Source organism: Nannospalax galili, unplaced genomic scaffold (assembly GCF_000622305.1).
Source record: "Nannospalax galili isolate Female #2095 unplaced genomic scaffold, S.galili_v1.0 scaffold126, whole genome shotgun sequence".
NCBI classification, from domain to species: domain Eukaryota; kingdom Metazoa; phylum Chordata; class Mammalia; order Rodentia; family Spalacidae; genus Nannospalax; species Nannospalax galili.
In genome coordinates, this window is record NW_008355275.1 from 2449831 (window position 1) to 2464120 (window position 14290).

At 44.8% G+C, this 14290-nt stretch overlaps 1 non-coding gene across 1 annotated transcript; it reads right to left on the minus strand.

Moving 5' to 3' along the window:
* Window positions 1-6873: 6873 nt before the first annotated feature.
* LOC115067580 lies at window positions 6874-6980 on the minus strand. Its single transcript, XR_003846968.1, has one exon. It is a non-coding gene; the product is annotated as a U6 spliceosomal RNA (small nuclear RNA).
* Between the last annotated feature and the right edge of the window lie 7310 nt (window positions 6981-14290).

Genomic DNA, 14290 nt, shown 5'->3' on the forward strand with positions numbered 1-14290 from the left:
TAATACGCATGCAGGCCAATGGTGGATTGGGACACAGGATCTATGTAGTGTCGGCAGCATGTAAGCACATGGTGATGTTAAGGCCGTATTGTAAATTGAGGCATGCTTGGGTTTCTGCCTGCTGAACGCCAACTTAGAAAAACAGAAGGATCCGGCACAGCCTTAAGGAGATTGTACCAATCATAGTGAGTCTGGAGTTGCATGGCCCATTGATGAAGGAGCTGCTCAAAATAGGGGGAGTCAAGTCCAGACTCATTGGCGGCCTTGCGAATGAGGGAGAGGTCTTCCAGTGGGGTGGGAATCCAAGGCTGAGTGGCAGCATTAGGACTGATGTTTACTGGAAAGGCTGTCAGGGGACAACCCCAGAGGGGTGCCAGGCCCTGAACAGGCCTCATAGCAGGAAGGGAGGGGGACCATGGGAAAGGAGTCCGGGGAGCTGGTGGGTCAGGAGTGAGAACAGGGTCCCCTGGCTCTGGAGCTGTAGGGGCCAGGCAGTAAGTGGAGCAGAGCTCCTGCCAAGGATACTGAGGAGGTGGGGAGATGGGATCAGGCCACTCTGGAAACGGAGCCTGGGCAGAAGGTTTAGGGTGTGGTGGTTTGGGGGGAGCTGAAGGACAGTTCTGTTCCTCTCCCTCCTCGTCGGAAGACGAAGAGGTATCCTCCACTGCTGGGGGAGGCAAGGTGATAGAAAAATTGACATTGGCTTGTTCCTGACAGTGTTTGTTATGGGCTTTGATCACTTCCTCTGGAGAGGAGGATTTAAGGCTAGCAATAATGGCTAGTAGGATTGGGACAAAGGAAGCAGGTGGGAGAATCCCAGAGCCAACCTCACACTTCTGGGCCAGGAAGAGGACATGCATCCATGATTCCAGGTCCCACATGTTCTCGGGAGTGACCCAAGGTGCCAGTATAGTGGCCTCATTCCAAAATGCATCCAGTTGATGGGATTTAACTTTAAGCCCATGTGTAACTAAAAGGGACCTAAGGGCTCATATTTGGGGCTCCCTATAGTGTGTGGGGGGGGTAGGTTGCCCATGACTGGAAACTAGGGAGACAAAGGGTCATTAACAAAGGGTCGGAAGTATTCTAGACAAAAGAGGGAAAGGGTAAGGAGAAAGGCAAGGATACAGAGGACTCCCCAGAGCACAGTGGAAGAGCTGCTGGTGGAGGCAAACATTAGAAGGTAAAGGAGAGAGTATATCGGATCCAAGTGTCTTGTGCTTAGTGGGGGACTTCCGTGGTTTGTTAGGCCACGGCCGTATGCCCACACGGTGTCTCCCGATGGAGAGCGGCGGTCGGGAGCCACTCTTGGGTTCCACCTTCCAAGGGGTCAGCCTTTATGTGGAGGTGTCAGGCGAACTGAAAATAAGTAAATGTTCCTCCCTAACCAACAAGGAACGCAAATGATACCAAGGAAGAAGGGGAAGAGGAGGGCGTCTCCACACTCACTCTCATTAGGGCCGAAGGCACACTGAACATGGAAAGGGGCCAACTCACTGAAAACACAACAGGGGGCGCCTCGCCATGCCAGAGGGAAGGGGATAACTGGGACCCCGATGGAGAAAGAGAAAGTATGCTGAAATCAGGAACGGTTAATGCAACGTGGGCAAGAAAGAGTAAAAACTGCAATCCAAAAAAGAAAGGCGACTATCACCCAACAAGCTAGGACCCATGGGAACTCAAGGACCATGCTAGCACGGATTCCTTGAGCCCCACATTGGGCGCCAGATGTTACAAGGACCCTTGAGCACCCCTTGGGTGGGGGCGAGTTGGTGCGGAGTCACAACACAGACACCAGGAGTCAGGAGAGAAGCAGGCAGTGTGAGCAGCCGCAGACTTGTTTATTGCAGAAACAGGGTGTGCTCATATACCCCCTCCCTGTGTCCCATTGGTCCCCGATGGTTTCTTCTGGTATTGCGTCTTCTCCTCATTGGCCTGCAGTGTCTGATGTTTCAGTATCATCCGTCTCCAGGCTCTGAGGCAGGATACAGGTTGGCAAAAGGGGAAGTGGGCTATGGCACATGCGCAGTCAGGCTATCAGGCACTTCCTCCTACAAAAGGCTGCTGGAAAGCAAGGGTGGTCTCATGATTCAAAGATCTCCTGACATTCACAGTGTAGACTATGCCCACCACTCACCCAACAGGAAGCTTTCCTGGGATGCCATGTCCTTGACCCTAGAAATGCCCCATGTGCTGGGCACTGTCAGCCTACCACTCCTCATTAGAGGCTCAGCTGTCAGTCTCTGTCTCCTCCTTCCCTTTAATGGTCAAATCCTGCTTTGGTCATACCAAAACCCAATTCATCAGGCTCTGCATATCATGGGGACTGCAGAGCTCAGATCTGACCTACCATTGTGACAGGATGGAGCAACTCTGAGCTGGGGCTGCAGTCAGAGGGCCCAGCTGAAGCATCCCACTCACATGCTGTAAGTAGTCCAGCCCAGAGTTTAATGATGTGCCTCCATTCATTATCGGCATCTACAAATGAAAGCCATTGCACAGAATCTGAATTTGGGGCTGCTTTGGAAACATGTAAAGGACTTTGGGGAACCCTGGGTCTGCCTGCCCACAGACTCAGGCTGTCACATGATTTCTGGGTCAGCACAGCTTCTTCTTCCCTATTATTGGGGCACCTGAAGCCATATTCATTTTCCTTACTAGCCTGCCTCAAATAATAATAATGGTATGGACCGCTCTTGTATTTAGCACTGTGTGCCACAGGGGAAGAGATAGTGTTACTTCCCCTGAAAACTGAGGCCCACATTGATAGTAGAAGCTGGCTCTCAGCATCTGGCACTCTGGCTTCCCAGTGTGTATGTCCCTATCCTGAAAGGACAGGGAAGCAGGCAGGGGACCTGCCCTGGTGACCTTGCTGCCTAAAGCCCACACACTGAAAATGTAAAATCACAAAGCTGACTTCCTAGACAAACAGGTTGGCAGGAAAGGGCTGTTTTTCCTTCTTTCTCTGAACAAAGTTGAACTTGAGCTGAGAGCAAGCCAGTGAAAGGACCCTAGTGAGAACTTGGCAGTGTCTCTGGGGCCTCAGCCAGCTGTGGTGAACAGAGCTAGCTTATCTCTCTTGGAAAACAGAGGAATAATTAGCTCTGTTCAACCTGCATCCAACTCTGCCTTGAAACAGTAGTCCATAAGCAAGTGCAAACCATTTGAACTGATTGTCTTGGGGAAGGCAGTGGGGTGCAGTGGTAAACAGGAACCCTCACACTCAACATCTTCATGCCTCCTTCACAGTGGACACCAGGCTACCTGAGCCCCCTGGGCTGCCCAGTTCATGGTGTGACAAACAGCCTGCCCTGCCAAGAGAAATGAATTTGGTCAGATTATATGCACACTGGCCTCAAATAATGGAGCCCTCTTCATTCACTCAAGTAAGAGTTGCACATGGAAGCCTCCATCTTTGAAAAGTAGGCACTGGGTAGCACTACAGTTGTAACCAGAAACTGAAGATGCCCATTGAGCTGTGCATGTGGTTAATGGTTAAGGTGATTATAAAAGTCCACCAGGGTGCTTGAGAGTGAAGAAAGTGGACTTAAGCTGGGACCAAATACAACATGTGGTTAGAATTAGCAATCGTTAAAAAAAAAAACAACAAAAAAAACATATCCCTGAGCTCTGGGGTCTGACTCTGAAGGACTGACTGTGAGCAAGTTAACCTATAAGCTGACAGTCACTCCTGTGAAATGGGAATGTTGCCAGTATAGAGCTCTTGCCTCACATGAAGATTCTGAGGATTTCATCAGATTGTCCAGTGGCTGGAATGAGCTGAGCACCTGCACCCACAGAGGAATTGTTTGAGGCCAGGTAGCTCCCTGCTATCCTTAAGCCAAAGTGCTTATTGGGTTTTCAGGGTGAGAACTAGCACTTACCAAGTCTAGGAAACAAACACTGTCTTAAAAAAAGCTGAGGGTGTGAGAGAGAACAGTGAAAAGTGCAGACCTGACTAGAAGAGGAAAGAAATGCTGGGTGGTTGGGGCAGGAGATAGCTAATGGGATCTTTAAAAGTCTCTGCTAAGTCTCCATTATGACTCCTTGTCTACTTTCCCATCTTGGCCTAACATGGTCGTCAAAACAACCATTGTTCCCAAGGGCAGGGTGAAGGCAGGTCTCTCTCTGGGGAACATGCAGAAGACCTGGGTTCAAATCCCAGAACCCTATGGCAGCTAACAACTGTCCGTAACTCCAGTTCCAGGGGATCCGACAGTCTCTTCTGTCTGCTGTGGGCATTGCATGACACGGGTGCACTTACCTACATGCAGGCAATACACACATACACATAAAATAAAATAACTAAATAAAATATTTTAAAAAGAAATAGAAAATACTGTGTTTAACTGCCAACCCCCACTCCTGCCATTGCCACCACCACAAGTCTCATATATAGGTTAGTTCTCTCCCAAAACATCAATGTGGAAACAGAGCTGAGGAGTGGGGAAGTTGAGAGGGAAAGATCTGTCCCATGAGAACAGGAAGGAGTATTATTATAGCATGCCATTCCTGGAGAAGCCCAGTTCCCAATGGAAAGAAATTGTTTAAAACATCTCTGGTAAGCTTGGGTGCTCTCAGAGTGCAGGGCTACCTCACAGGGTCTGGTCCTCTGCTCTGATCTGTTTCTCTGCAGAATGAGAAGAATGTGAATTAATCCTGTTATCTGAGCCAAATACTTTCTGCTTTGATTTCCCTGATAAAACCTCCCTCTCAGAATACCAAAGCAGGCCTCTGTGTGGGATTCCTGAAGCACAGAGGACCTAGAAGAGGGGGTGGGGTGCCCCCTTCATCCCTAGGAGACTCTGGGGAGGCACACACTCTTTTCTCTCAGGGTTCCGTTTGGAGTACCTTTACCACACACTCTTGCTCCCTCATTAAACACAGCCACACTTTAGAATGGAATGGGAAACACAATTCATAAAACTCTTCCTCCAGGATTGACTAATTTGGGACACTTCACTTTTTTTTCTATCATCTCTATTCAAAAGCCAGCAGGTCCATTTAAATATCAACCACATACTGTGAATTGAACACTGCACACTGTACCTGGTTACAACTTTTTCAGGACATATGAGTGGATTTCAGGAAGTTAATTACTAGGTTGAAAGGAAGAACAAGTTTCTGTTTCAATAGTCGTCATGGTTTTGAAAAAGGGATTCCTTTTTTATTTTAATTTTTACATTTATGTATTTATCATAGAGGGGGAGGTTGCACTGTCACAAGAACATCACTGGTGTGGAGGTCAGAAAACAACTTGTGAGAGTTGATTCTCTGCTTCTACCTTGTGGGGCCTAGGGATTGAACTCTGGTTGTCAGGCTTGGAGGGAAGTGCCTTCACACACTAAGCCATTTCACCAACCACAAAAAATTTCTTAAAGCAACTGGCTGTTCAAAGTGTGACGGGCTGATGACTTCAAAGGCAAAGACCCCAAACGATCCTTTCAGGGCCAGCCTATGAGCAGCTCTACAACTGGGCTGGGAATTAATCAAGTTAGTCAGAATACCATTCACAGTTCTTTCAACAGGAAAGAGTGAAAAAGGAAGAGATGGCTGGAAAGAAGAAACCATAGTTCGAAATCTGTAAAGGAAGCACATACCAGAAATATAAAATTCAAAAACTTTAGCTAGCTAGAATTTTGCCTCAGAGTTCATACCACACGGTTATTAGTGCTGGCCCACGCAGGGACTGCCTTGCTTCTCAGGTACTATGCCCGTAATCTCTCCAAAGTAAGCGAGCGCACACTATAAGACATTTACGTGTTATTATTTGAAATTGGACCCCATGGCAGCTCCAATTCTAACCAGCATTTAGCTGGCCTTATATCAGAAATGTCTCATTACAAATAGGCCATTTAAAATGCTTCTGATACCTTAACCTTTGAGAAACGTCAAATGCTTTGCTAATGAGCAAACTAAATGTCAGAAATGAGTTTTTACTGGAGAGATTCATAGCGTGTTTGATGAATGCTAGAAAGGGACTCTCAATCATTCTCTGTGAATGGTATTCAAGACTGAATATCAGTTAAAATGTTTTATTACTGATGCTTTCACCCAGTGTGAAAAATATATGTCTTAACTCCTACCTGGTCCTTTATGTGGCAATTTGGAGAACTCTATTGCTTCACTCTCCCTAAGTGCCCACAAACCTACCTCTGAAATGTGGTTTTACTTTCTTGAGGACCTAGTCATGCAAGGTGGTTGGTCTAAGCAGCTAAAAAGCAGAGATCAAGGACTTTCCTTAGCATGCAAGACAGCAAGCAGAAACCATGTGATTTCTGCTCATTAATGAAACCTTAACTGATGGTGATGGTGTGGGAGATTTGGTGGAGACTTTCTTTTGGGTTGTGAGAGAGCAACTAGCCCTTCCCTATCCAATTTTAAGGTGACATCCATGGCTTATCAAAAAGAACTCAAAAGCAGCACACGTGAGTGATGCATATGGTACATCACCTCACAGTAACTTTGAGACACATGTTCCATTATGACTGTACCGTGAGGAAGCAGGTCTGGACAGCTTGAATCATTTGTCCAGAGACACAGAATGAAGATAGAAATTGAAGTCATTTGATTCTAAAGCCTTGCCTGTCCATCATGTGAAAAAAAATCCTGTTCACAGAAAAATTGGGAAAAAAAAGCACACACACACACACACACACACACACATCTTAATTTCATTATTGAAAGAAACCATAGGATGCTTTGCTGTATTCTTTCCAGGCTTATTTCCATGCATATTTAGATGAAATTGTACAGTAATTTTATTGGGTCTTGCTGACATGACATAAATATCTCTTCAGATCCTTAAACATTACTAACACCACTTTCTTTTTCATCTTAACATTCTTTATTATAATATATGCAGATCTTTTAAAAAATATGGAATGCTTCATGAATTTGCGTGTCATCCTTGCACAGGGGCCATGCTAATCTTCTTTGTATCGTTCCAATTTTAGTATATGTGCTGCCGAAGCGAGCACTCTAACACCACTTTTAAGGAGAACATAATATTCTATCCTATTGCTATCTGGAACCACCTGTTGTTGGACATATAACTTCATTCTGATTTTTTGCTCCCATAAATAACAGCAGTACAGTCATCTCTGAAAGTGATCTCTTGTTTACTTTTCTTCTTATTTCATCAGGACAGATTTCTGGAAAGGAAATTACTGGATCAAAGGGCAAGAATAGTTTAATGGATGTTGGGAAGCCTTAAAAAGACCACAGTGTGCTTTGCCTTTGTAAATAACAAAAATGAGTATTACTTTCCAAGACTGAGATTAAAAATAAACACTACAAGGGACAAAGTCAATCAATGGACCAACCCAGCTCCAAGGCCTAATAACCACAAGAGCTAGCACTGCAAACTATCTTTATTGGTGCAGAAGTGGTACTTTTATCTAAGGGGTAATCAACAGCTATCTAATAGGACTTAAAGCTCTCTCAGTGGGAGGGAACTTATGGGTGGCACTGTAAATATACCTAAATACACACGGCTATAAAGGTTATAGCTCCTAGATAAAGCCCTATCTCTGTCATATCTCTAGGCAAATGAAATTTTTTACTGTATGCTAAATAAGGATCCTTATATTTAGAGATAAGTATACCTGTCACCACTCATCAAAGAAGCTTCTTTTTGCAACAGGTGGAGGCTATTACAGAATTTCACAACTGGTCACATGCAGAGAATATATGTGGACCCTCTACACCTAAGGGTCATGGAACATAACCAAACAGGGGGTAGACAGAATATTAGTACATCCTTCAACTCTTACTAGCAAAGCTTCCTCATATAACAAAGTATGATGCACACAGAAGGCCACAACTGGTTAAGTTTTAGGGAACAAGAGACTGCAGAGTCTCTTGGATAGGACTCCTATGTTAAACCTCATCCACCCAAGGGTCCAGGGACCATTGCGGAAGGGGGGTTGTAAAAGCCAGTGTTGGTGCATGAACATAAGGAAACAGGCTTTCGGGCCACTGGGAACTTGCTCATGATGAACAAACAGCATACATAAGACCCATGCAAACTCATCAGACAAAAGCCCACCAAAGAATGAGGGAAATGGACAGCAGGCCCCAACCCTAACCAAAGAACTATTGGCAACTAATTACTGCTGGGTGAGGGAGAGCAGTTCTTCTTTAAGGGAGTGACTCTAAATAGACTGACTAGACTCCAGTGGATGAACTTGCTTTGAGGGATATTGGGTACAAATGCTTGACTGGATGGTACTTAATATATATGACAGAATGCTTGAAATCCAGTGGGGGACGGGTTATGGGGGGGGCACGGATGGGGGAGGGGCCTAATTTAATTAAGATTTATTTTATGAAATTCACAAAATTCAATAAAAAATATTTTTTTAAATCAACAAATTAAAACTGTGCATTTTGATCAAAAACAGACTAGCCCAACCATTTATTTCTATCCAGTAGGGGGCAGCACAAATACCAACAGGTATCCTTGAATATTGAATTATGCCATTTTGTAGCATTTTTGCCAAGTTCGCTTTGTTAAAATTTAGCAACAACACGGTCATCAAGTTTACAGGCAGGAGCCAAAAAGGAAAATCTAGTTTGCAAAGATTTATGGCTTTCAGGAATGTTCCGGAAGACTGTTCCAGATGGCAAAGTACTGGAGATAAAAGGGTCTTTCCCATGCCGGCTTGCATTGGAGGCTAGGAAAAGCAGGTCAGGGTGAGAGCGGCAACAGGAAGAAGGGGGTGGGGTGGTAGGGTTGATGCTGCTGTTCTTTTCCCAATATGAGGTGGGCTGAGGGCTCAGTAGTGAGTTTATCTTCCCAAACAGGCAGGCAGGAGGAAGAAAGGATCATGTGACTGTTAGCCTGAGGAGGACCTTTGGAATGACAGGCACAAGGTTAATGACGAGAAGGGAAGTGTTAATGAATCACTGAGAAATGTGCTGGGTCTTACCCTCAGACAAAGGCCCTGGAAAGCCTCCTCTGTAAGGAGTGGAATTGTAATGCGCCTAAAGCTTGATTAATAACTTGGGATATTGCCACAGGTAGCCTCTTTGAGACATCTGTGCACCCCTGAGTTGCAGGGTTCACACAGAAAAAACAGACTTATTATCTCTAGGGAAGAAGCTATAGTGACCCCAAAGTAGATCAGGATAAAGTGATCTATGAATATTCCTTATATAACTCTTTCTGCTTTGTTCCAAGAGACCTCTTATCCTACCAGTGGCAGAAAACATTACCTGGACGTGGTTCCCCAGATTGGCACTGGGAGTGTCTGGAGGGCTTGCTGGGAGGCCTGGGTGGGCCAGATAACAGAGTCCATGTTCAGTAAAAGCTCTACATACAGCAGAGGGTGAGGAAACAACAGGTGACTGTGAGAACACAGTTTCTACTTGGAGACTTTCTTTCCTTCCTGACAGTTTCACTCCTCCTACCCCTCCAACTAGGGCTGGCCCAAACTGCTGCTTCAAGAAGCTTATGGTAGGAGTTGCATGTTTGAGATTAGGACTGTGTTTCTCTTGAGATTCCCATGGATCCTTTTATCACATCCAGTTTCTTCAAGGTAGCTCATACATAGAGGCAGAAGCCTAAAAATAACCTGACTGTTCATTGATAGTGAAATTATAGAATTAATCATACTTCGCTCATGTTAAAAATGTTAGATGGCTATCTTAAATTTTTTTATTACAGTGTGTGTGTGTGTGTGTGTGTGTGTGTGTGTGTGTGTGAAGTCAGAGGACAACTTTTTAGGAGCCAGTTTTCTCTTTCCACCATGTGGGACTCAGGGATCAAACTCAGGTCGTCAGGCTTGGCAGCAGGTGCCTTTACCCACTGAGAAATGGCTGGCTTTTTAAAGAAGGTGTGGTCTAAGTTGGGCATGATGGGGCATGCCTGTAATTCCAGCATTTGGATGGCTGAGGCAGTAGGATCACAGGTTTCATGCTTGCTTGGGCCACACAGCAAAACCATGTCTCAGAAAAAATGAAATGGAAAGAGAATGTGTGTGTCTGTGGTGTGTGTGTGTGTGCATGACACACAGAGACAGTTATATGTGGTGACTTAAATGATTTCTGTTCTAGTTTGTTTCTCCATTGCTGTGACAAAACACTTGAGACCAATACCAAGTTGGGGAGGAAAGGGTTAATTTAGCTTATAACACTTGGGTTACAGTTCATCACTGAGGGAGCCCAGGGTAGGAACTCAGGGCAGGAACCTGGAGGCAGGAGGTGGAGCACAGGCCATGAAGAGATGCTGCTTACTGGCTTGTTCCTCTGGCCCATGCTCAACCTGGTTTCTTATACAATACAGGACGGCCTGCCCAGGGGTGGCACCGCCCACGGTGGGCTGGGCCCCCCCACATCACTCAACAATCAAGAAAATACCCCACATACCCGACAGTCAAGGCCACAGGCCAGTCCAATGGAGGCAATTCACCAATTGAGACTCCCTCTACTCAGGTGTATCAAGTTGACAACTAAAGCTATCCAGCACAGTATCCGTGCTATTTATTTTCTTTAACAACAACAGCAAAACAAAAAACTGAGTTGGGAGTATAGGATATGAGGCAGCAGGACAACACTTTCTGCAAATGGCCAAATCTTGGCTATTCTAGGCTTTGTGTGACACAGGCTTTTGTCATAAATACTCATCTCTGCACCCCTGATAGAAAGGCAGCTATCGCCAACATACAGAAAAGACCTGGCTGCATTCCAATAAAACCTTATTTATCAAGGCAGATAGTGGGTGAGATTTAGACTGCAGGCCATGGTTTGCACTCACTAAGCACAGCTTTTAGAAGACCCTGTGTGTATCGTGTATGTGCTCAGGACCGACTTCAGACTGGTAATACTAGTCACCTTGTGGAGAAAGGTGACTTTCCACCTTGTGGATGATTATTTTCTCTCTATTCATTCCTGTTTTCTTTGATGGGAGACTGAATACATGTATTGCTTTTGTAATCTCTTCTTTGAGTTCTTAAAATGTTATGATTAAATATTGGGAATTCCTAGCCATATTGGGAATTCCTAGCCATATAGAAATACCTTTGTGGATCGAGTGAGAAGTTTTGAATGGATTGAAGGGAGTTTTGTTAACCCTAGGCTCCAGAGAACCTGGCCATTTCTAAAATCCTGACCCAATTTGAGAGGATGGTAATGAAGGTGTGATCTTCTGATTAATGATGGGGGCGAGTGATCACAATGGTTTTACTTCCTTCAAGCTACGTCTAGGGTTCTCTTTTGGTCTGGGGGTCCTGGGTTGTGAGGCAGATATGGATAATCTAGATGATTGTCCAAGACAGAGGCTCTGAAGATGAAGGGCAGGGAAGTGCTGCCAGGAGAGGTGCCTGCTTAGCCTAGAGAGGTGAGAGCAGCTGCCCTCCTCTACTGCAGAACACAACAGAGGTACTGCCCCAGAGGCAGGCTGCATCCAAGCCCTGTTATCCATCACTCCTGTCAAACAGCCACAAGGCAATGGCAGGGAAAATGAAGTCACACACGGTCCCTTTCCAAAGTCTTCCAGAATGAGCTGGTCTCTTGCAGAATTCAGGAGCTGGGGGCGGGGGAAGTCCATGGCAGATCATTCTGAGCTTTGGGGTGCATGTTCCTGAGATGGCAACCTCTGGGAAAATTTTTGAATCCCTTCATCCCTCCCATTCTCCTTTCTAAAGAAAAGCATCTCCTCCTCATTATAATAATAATATGATAATAATGATGATGATGATGATGATGATGATGATGATGACAATATTGGCTGGTGTATTAGTTAGTTCTTTGTTGCTGCGATAAACACCATGGCCAAGACAACTTGTAAAAGGAAGAGTTTGTTGGGCTTGTTGTTAAGAGGGATAAGAGTCCATCATGGTCGGGGAGGCATGGCAGGAGGCAACCAAGGCAGAAAATTGAGAGCTCACACTTTTAAGCACAGCAGGAAACAGAGAAAGACAGACTGGAAGTGGGCAAGACTATATACTCTCAAAGGCCGCCTTCAGTGATGTGCTTTCTCTAACAAGGCCACACCTCCTAAAGTTTCCATGACCTCCAAACAGTGCCACGAACTAAGTGTTCAAATACTTGAGCCTATGGGGGACAGCTCATTCAAATCACCACAGCTGGAGATGTGGCTCAGTGGTAGATTTCTTACTTAGCATAGTTTTTAGCCCAAGCACACATACATAAAAAAGCAAGAATAAGCATCTTGTTCAGATGAGTCAATCACATTTGACACTTTTAATGGTGCCTGGTATGATAAATAAGTGCTTTGTAAATATTGACACTTGCTGGCATGGGTCTTTCTGTGATTACAACTACCACATTCCTCTTTTCCTTTACTTTGGCGCCTGTGTTGGGCAGGGCTTTCTCTTTAGCCTCACAGCATTTCCCCTTGTGGTCTTGGGTACAACCAAACTGATAGCTGGGCTTCAAGGTGTCCACTGGGCTCTCTTCTTCACTAGTCTGTCGTTTCGATCTAACAGCACAGGAGATGTACAATAAACGCAAGGGGATCTATCTGAAAAGTAAACTGCAGCCTACACATTGCAGGTGATGTGAAACCCAAAGCTGGAGTTCTCAGCCTCGCCTTTCTGCAGTGCTAAATCACCCTTCTCCTCCAGCCAACCAAACTCCACCTCTTCTGCCCACATGGATGCCTTTTCTTGGAACTTCTGGACACTTCTACCTGCCTTGTCCATTGACCTTGTGCATTGCTTTGCATGCTAGATGACTGTGTGTGTATCATAGCCCCAGATGAAGCAACATCTTAGAGAATTAGGATTTTGTCTTATACATTTTCATATGAATAACTAATCAAAAACTGATAGTGAATGCTTTTTGAGATCAGCTTGTCAGATATAGTGCCAGATGTTTTTACATAGAATTCATTTTTAAATAAAGAGAGTGGGCCAGGCATGGTGGTGCATGCCTTTAATCCCAGCACTCAGGAGGTGAGGTGGGCAGATCTCTGTGTGTTTGAGGCTAGCCTGGTCTACACAGTGAGTTCCAGGCCAGCTGGGACTACAAGGAGACCCTGTCTCAAAAATACCAAAAATAAATAAATAAATCAAGAGAGTGATGTACATCTTTAATCCCATATTTGGGAGACTGGGGCAGGAGGAGTGAGAGGCCAGCCTGGGCTACATAGCAAGACATTATTTCAAAAAAATTAATATTTAATTATATCATAACACCCACATAAGGTAGAATCAGTGTCCCCACTTTATGGTGAGCAGCAGAGTTTAGGAGAATACTAAAGTGGTTCAGGAGCATCTGGTATATTGAGTCAGTTCTTTCCTATTCCTCCAGTTCCACACAGAGCACATGGTAAATTAAGGGAAATATGTACCCCTCGCTGATGAATCAGAAATTTTTTTAAATGCTATTTTTAAAAAAAAAAATTTTTTTTAGAAGAAGCGTTTCATTACAGCTTTAACATACTCAATAACAGTTTCCAGAGCAAAGATACATCTCTTTCAAAAGTGGCTATAGAATTTTTAGGTTTGCTGTTGAATTAATACAGTTATACAATATTGAACTCAGTATAAGCCCTGTAAGACATAAAATTGAATGAGTTTTTAACCTTTAAAAAGATCTCCATTTCATTTTAAAATATACTGTTTCTTACAGAAAGACTCATTGTTTTTGTTAATAACGCTGAGATGTTGGTCTCTCATCTGTATGTATCTGATTATTACTAGTCATAATCGGTTGCATACCCGATGACTTTATAAATGCTATTTTTAAATCTTAACAATTTTTTTAAAATGGTAATTCCTTTGAGTTCCTGATGGCCCCTTCTAAAAGTCTGCTTACCAAGGAGACTGTAACTCACCTGGAAACCAATCAGGGCCATCAGGAAGGGAAACAGGAGGCCCAAGTTTCCTGTGGGGAAGTCCAGGGCTGAATGTCCTACTTCCTTCTGCTCAATTGTTCACGGGAGGGAAGGCAGGCTGACTGTTCTTGCTCCGGAATCCCGAGGTACCAGCTCTTTCCAAAGTAGGAATAATAAGCATGTTGGAGGCACACCTCTGCCTTCTATGGGCACGGAGGTGAGGTGAGGGGCTGGGGGCACCCGCTCATGTCTGAGCAATTTCCTTTTGGTCTGCTCAATAGCAAGGACAAGCAACTTTATCTCACTGATCCTTAACTTTTTAAAAAGATCTATCTCACCTGGTGTGGTGGCCCACACCTTTAATCCCAGTACTCAGGAGGCAGAGGCAGGTGGATCTCTGTGAGTTCAAGGCCAGCCTGGTCTACATAGTGAGTTCCAGGACAGCTGGGGCTACAGGGAGACCCTGTCTCAAAAAGACCAAAAAAA